The sequence below is a fragment of the Ixodes scapularis genome, unplaced genomic scaffold, assembly GCF_016920785.2.
Source record: "Ixodes scapularis isolate PalLabHiFi unplaced genomic scaffold, ASM1692078v2 PGA_scaffold10__122_contigs__length_95168666, whole genome shotgun sequence".
NCBI classification, from domain to species: domain Eukaryota; kingdom Metazoa; phylum Arthropoda; class Arachnida; order Ixodida; family Ixodidae; genus Ixodes; species Ixodes scapularis.
In genome coordinates, this window is record NW_024609836.1 from 107,915 (window position 1) to 114,255 (window position 6,341).

At 48.0% G+C, this 6,341-nt stretch overlaps 2 non-coding genes across 2 annotated transcripts; both read right to left on the reverse strand.

The window, feature by feature from the left end:
* Positions 1 to 298: 298 nt before the first annotated feature.
* Positions 299 to 451, reverse strand: LOC120849975. The gene has a single exon (XR_005718037.1). It is a non-coding gene; the product is annotated as a 5.8S ribosomal RNA (ribosomal RNA).
* Positions 452 to 889: 438 nt separating this feature from the next.
* LOC120849977 lies at positions 890 to 2,705 on the reverse strand. The gene has a single exon (XR_005718039.1). It is a non-coding gene; the product is annotated as a small subunit ribosomal RNA (ribosomal RNA).
* Between the last annotated feature and the right edge of the window lie 3,636 nt (positions 2,706 to 6,341).

Sequence of the window (6,341 nt, forward strand, 5' to 3'; positions counted from 1 at the left end):
AAACCGTTTCAAATCTCCGTTTCTAACGCACCGACGTCACAGCGCCGTTCAACGTGCGAAAGATTTTTTGGTACGGGATTTTCCACAAACGGTATCCATCGAGTTTCGTTTTCCCATGCAGTGTTCGATAAAAACTCGTAGGAGGAGGAGGACTGGTTAGCGCACGCGTGCAATCGCACCACTCGTGCATTTGCTCAAAGAAAACGCAACGCAAGAAAGCATCAAACTGCGTGCTGCCCACGATCCGACACAGTCAAAACGAGGTAGAAAACAAATTCTCCTCTATTGATATATGATCCGACCCTCACACAGACGAAGCCACGGGAAGGCCCGAGGCCGCAATGTGCGTTCAAAGAGTAAGTGCTCAGTGTGTCCTGCAATTCACAATAAGTCTCGCAGCTGGCTGCGTTCTTCATCGACCCGAGAACCGAGTGATCCACCGCTTAGAGTCGTGTCAATGTTTTTGGATTTTTCAATCAGTACGACAAAACACAAGTTGTTGTTTTTTTTCGCGCCCGGCACATCCCATGCCATCTCGAAAGCGCAAAAAAAGGCCTCTTCTCAAACGCCTCTTCGTTAATCAAAACAAAAGGGCGATCCTCGAGAAGAGACGAAAAAGGGGGCGATGCGCCTTTTGTAACCCGCGGATTGTCCCGGTGCACTTGAAATCTCCTCTCAATCGAGGCAGCAGAGGGATCCCGCTGGGCGCATCATCGAAAGGAACGGAGGCCACCCAAAGAAAAAGGCACATCCGAACCACAGTTGTTTTTTTTTTGTGCCGTCCCGACGGCATCCAAGCTTGGTCGGGATCGGCGCCAGATAAATTCGCACATCGAGTCCATTCCCCGTACAAGAGGAAGAAGACAAAACGATGCCAAATAACATCCGGTAATGATCCTTCCGCAGGTTCACCTACGGAAACCTTGTTACGACTTTTACTTCCTCTAAATGATCAAGTTTGGTCATCTTTCCAACACACCGGCGCAACCGAAAGGCCGCTCCGGGTATCGGTCCGAAGACCTCACTAAATCATTCAATCGGTAGTAGCGACGGGCGGTGTGTACAAAGGGCCGGGACGTAATCAACGCGAGCTTATGACTCGCGCTTACTGGGAATTCCTCGTTCAAGGGGAACAATTGCAAGCCCCTATCCCAATCACGAAGGAGGTTCCACGGGTTACCCAGTCTTTACAGACAGGGATAAAAACACGCTGCTTCCTTCAGTGTAGCGCGCGTGCGGCCCCGGACATCTAAGGGCATCACAGACCTGTTATTGCTCTGTTTCGTGCGGCTAGGAGCCGCTTGTCCCTCTAAGAAGGGTGCAAGGTGCAGAGAACCACGCACCTATTTAATAGGCTAGAGTCTCGTTCGTTATCGGAATTAACCAGACAAATCGCTCCACCAACTAAGAACGGCCATGCACCACCATCCACCGAATCAAGAAAGAGCTCTCAATCTGTCAATCCTCCCAGTGTCCGGGCCGGGTAAGTTTTCCCGTGTTGAGTCAAATTAAGCCGCAGGCTCCACTCCTGGTGGTGCCCTTCCGTCAATTCCTTTAAGTTTCAGCTTTGCAACCATACTTCCCCCGGAACCCAAATACTTTGGTTTCCCGGAAGCTGCCCGCTGAGTCATTTGAGTAACTCAGGCGGATCGCAGGTTGGCATCGTTTATGGTTAGAACTAGGGCGGTATCTGATCGCCTTCGAACCTCTAACTTTCGTTCTTGATCAATGAAAACATTCTTGGCAAATGCTTTCGCAGTAGTTCGTCTTGCGACGGTCCAAGAATTTCACCTCTTGCGCCGCAATACGAATGCCCCCGTCTGTCCCTCTTAATCATTATCCTGTATTCCAAAAACCAACAGAACAGAAACAGGATCTTGTTCTATTATTCCATGCACTGTTATTCAGGCGAATCGCCTGCGTTGAGCACTCTAATTTTTTCAAAGTAAACGCGCCGGCCAAAGCAAGGCACCTGATGAAGGGAACCAAGCCACGACAGGCATGATGTTCAGCACGGGCCGTAACGTGGTGTCCACGCACTTCCCGCCTGTAACTGAGATCCAACTACGAGCTTTTTAACCGCAGCAACTTTAGTATACGCTATTGGAGCTGGAATTACCGCGGCTGCTGGCACCAGACTTGCCCTCCAATGGATCCTCGTTAAAGGATTTAGAGTGTACTCATTTCAATTACGGGGCCTCAAAAGAGTCCCGTATTGTTATTTTTCGTCACTACCTCCCCGTGCCGGGAGTGGGTAATTTGCGCGCCTGCTGCCTTCCTTGGATGTGGTAGCCGTTTCTCAGGCTCCCTCTCCGGAATCGAACCCTGATTCTCCGTTACCCGTAACAACCATGGTAGGCGCATAACCTACCATCGACAGTCGATAAGGCAGACACTTGAAAGAAACGTCGCCGGCTCGTGGCCGTGCGATCAGCACAAAGTTATCCAGAGTCACCACACAAAACGGACCGAAGCCCGATTGATCTTGGTCTAATAAAAGCACCCGTCGCCCCGAGGGGCTTCGGGCTCACTGCATGTATTAGCTCTAGAATTGCCACAGTTATCCAAGTAGGAAGAAACGATCTAAGGAACCATAACTGATTTAATGAGCCATTCGCGGTTTCGCCTTGTTTCGGCATGTACTTAGACATGCATGGCTTAATCTTTGAGACAAGCATATGACTACTGGCAGGATCAACCAGGTAATCTTTTCGTGGTGGGTCGCCCAAAACCCTACCAACGCGCGGACGCGGGGCCACCGTCAGGCGCCCCTTACGAACCGCAAACACACACAACGCTTAGGAATTACTTCCAAATCCAAGAAGAAATGAAGCACGTTCGAGCGCGCAGCCGGAATATCCCCGACCGAGGTCGGTACCGACGCGGCAAGAAGCGCATAAATTTCTTTCTCGTCGTAGCAACAGAAAGTCGTACGCCAAAAAAATCATTGACGACGCCTTCGCAGCGTTGCCGAGCTTTTAGGTCCCGTGAGGACGCGAGGACGCACCCCGGCCTTCGGTCAGAAAGCACTCGTCATTTCACACCGTTCGGTTAGCGCGGACGCTCCGAAACACCCTCCTCTCGCATTCGTTTTCAAGACACAGGTGCACCCGAGAACCGACATCAACGGCAGACGCCAGAGATCGCAGGTACCTTGCTGTAACGACCATGCGGCGGAGGCAGCGGCCGAGACGGCGACGAGAGGCGTCGGCGACGTCGTCAGACGACGCTCGCACCAATCGAACGCTCGACAGACCCCACCTCCACGTAATAGCACCGATAAGTATAAAGAAGATCCTTCAAGAGCATTCTGTACATAGTTTGTGGTTATCAGTTTCGGTGACTGACTGACTGACTGACTTACTGACTTACTGTCTCTCACTTATGTGGCTCCTCGTTATTCAGTATCATTTATTTGTCCTTCTTTCTTTCTTATTTTTTTTCCCTCTCTCTCTCCTTATATATATATATATATATATATATGTATGTATGTATGTTTGTGTGTATATATATATATATAAATGTTCTTTTTTTCCTGTCTGCCTCTATATATACATACATACGTACATACATCCTACCCCTATAAAAAAATTATTTCTCGCTTTTTATTAAAAACGTGCTGACCCCTGCTTGACTCTGATTACTTCTTTTCGACTTTCAGTTCATGTTAACATAGTCAACAGAAAGTTTATCGACTTTGTTATTACAAAGTAAACCAATATTTACACGGGGCGTTTCATGCGTTTTGAATTGTGTCAGAGCCGAACAATGAGCGCTATAGTAAGTGAGATTGTCACTGCTTTTAATCCGAATGCTCGCGGTATCGCGCGTGTTTACGGCAGGCTTCATAATAGGCAATTTTCTTTCTTTACACTACTCTTCTTTGCTCACTTCATTGTTTCTACCATTGGTTTCGTTTGGAAGGCCCCGCCACTTAGTTTCCGACAAAGTCCTCTCAAGGAACGAGGTGAGAAGCGCGGGATTAACAAAAGAAAAAGATGCGTGTTTTCTAGCGGTTACCCGTGTCGCTTTGCGACACGGGCTTTCTGGCGCTTTCGACTGGGCGAGAGCCAAACAATTTACCCTACTGCACTTTCGACGGGCAGCGCTTTCAAACGGAATACTGGAAATCTCGCTTACTTTTATGGCAAGTTTGATAGGAGACAAATATTATTCTTTTCACGCGAATTGTTCGCTCTATTTCTAATCTCTCTCTTCCGTGTCCTTGGCATGGAACGCCCGCTTCGTCTCCCACAAAGTACTTCCGAGGAATCAAGTGCAAATCACGCGACTTTAAAATGTGCGTGTTTTCTAGCGGTTACCCGTGTCGCTTTGCGACACGGGCTTTCTGGCGCTTTCAATTGGGCGAGAGCCGAACAATTTACCCTACTGCACTTGCGACGGGCAGCGCTTTCAAACGGAATACTGGAAATCTCGCTTACTTTTATGGCAAGTTTGATAGGAGACAAATATTATTCTTTTCACGCGAATTGTTCGCTCTATTTCTAATCTCTCTCTTCCGTGTCCTTGGCATGGAACGCCCACTTCGTCTCCCACAAAGTACTTCCGAGGAATCAAGTGCAAATCACGCGACTTTAAAATGTGCGTGTTTTCTAGCGGTTACCCGTGTCGCTTTGCGACACGGGCTTTCTGGCGCTTTCAACTGGGCGAGAGCCGAACAATTTACCCTACTGCACTTGCGACGGGCAGCGCTTTCAAACGGAATACTGGAAATCTCGCTTACTTTTCTGGCAAGTTTGATAGGAGACAAATATTATTCTTTTCACGCGAATTGTTCGCTCTATTTCTAATCTCTCTCTTCCGTGTCCTTGGCATGGAACGCCCGCTTCGTCTCCCACAAAGTACTTCCGAGGAATCAAGTGCAAATCACGCGACTTTAAAATGTGCGTGTTTTCTAGCGGTTACCCGTGTCGCTTTGCGACACGGGCTTTCTGGCGCTTTCAATTGGGCGAGAGCCGAACAATTTACCCTACTGCACTTGCGACGGGCAGCGCTTTCAAACGGAATACTGGAAATCTCGCTTACTTTTATGGCAAGTTTGATAGGAGACAAATATTATTCTTTTCACGCGAATTGTTCGCTCTATTTCTAATCTCTCTCTTCCGTGTCCTTGGCATGGAACGCCCACTTCGTCTCCCACAAAGTACTTCCGAGGAATCAAGTGCAAATCACGCGACTTTAAAATGTGCGTGTTTTCTAGCGGTTACCCGTGTCGCTTTGCGACACGGGCTTTCTGGCGCTTTCAACTGGGCGAGAGCCGAACAATTTACCCTACTGCACTTGCGACGGGCAGCGCTTTCAAACGGAATACTGGAAATCTCGCTTACTTTTCTGGCAAGTTTGATAGGAGACAAATATTATTCTTTTCACGCGAATTGTTCGCTCTATTTCTAATCTCTCTCTTCCGTGTCCTTGGCATGGAACGCCCGCTTCGTCTCCCACAAAGTACTTCCGAGGAATCAAGTGCAAATCACGCGACTTTAAAATGTGCGTGTTTTCTAGCGGTTACCCGTGTCGCTTTGCGACACGGGCTTTCTGGCGCTTTCAACTGGGCGAGAGCCGAACACTGTACACTACTGCACTTGCCATGGACAACGCTTTCAAACGGAATACTGGAGATGTCGCGTGCTTTACTGCCAAGCTCAATAAGAGACGAATTTCTTTCTTTTCACGGGAATTATTTCCTCTATTTCGAATCTCGCTCTTTCGTTTCATTGGGAAGGAACGCGCGCTTAGTTAGCCGCAAAGCAGTCTGAATTAATCACGTCCAAAGTACAGAATTTTACAATATATAGCGTTTTTACCGGTTGACCGCGTCAGAAAGCGTGCCTTTCCGACGAGGTGTGTGTCGCTTTGACGTGAGCGGGAGCAACGCGATTTGGGCTAGTTCACGCGAGATTGGCAGCGCTTCCAATTCCAGTACTGTAGATATTGCGTGCATTTTTTACACGCTTGAGGATGTGGGATTTTCTTTCTTGTGACGTGACCCGTTTGTCAAATTGTGTCTCGCTTTTTTGGTATCGTTTAAAAAGCCCGTCCGCTTACAATCCTAAAAAAGAAAAAAAAAAAAGAAATTAGTAAAGAAAGACGCCCATACTTTTTTGTTGCTCTTTCTTTTATTATCTGCGCAGGATTTTAATTTGTGTAAGTTTTGTTTACCGTCCCGACTACGTAGGCGTTCGTACATGCCCGTCCTCGCGCCTCGAATTGTGTGCGAGCGAAATCAATCTCCCCAAGCTAGCTTCAGAAATTGCTCGAAAATCGAACGTGAGGAAAGCCAGAGATACGTGGTTTTCACAGGTCGTGCAAGATTAATCCAT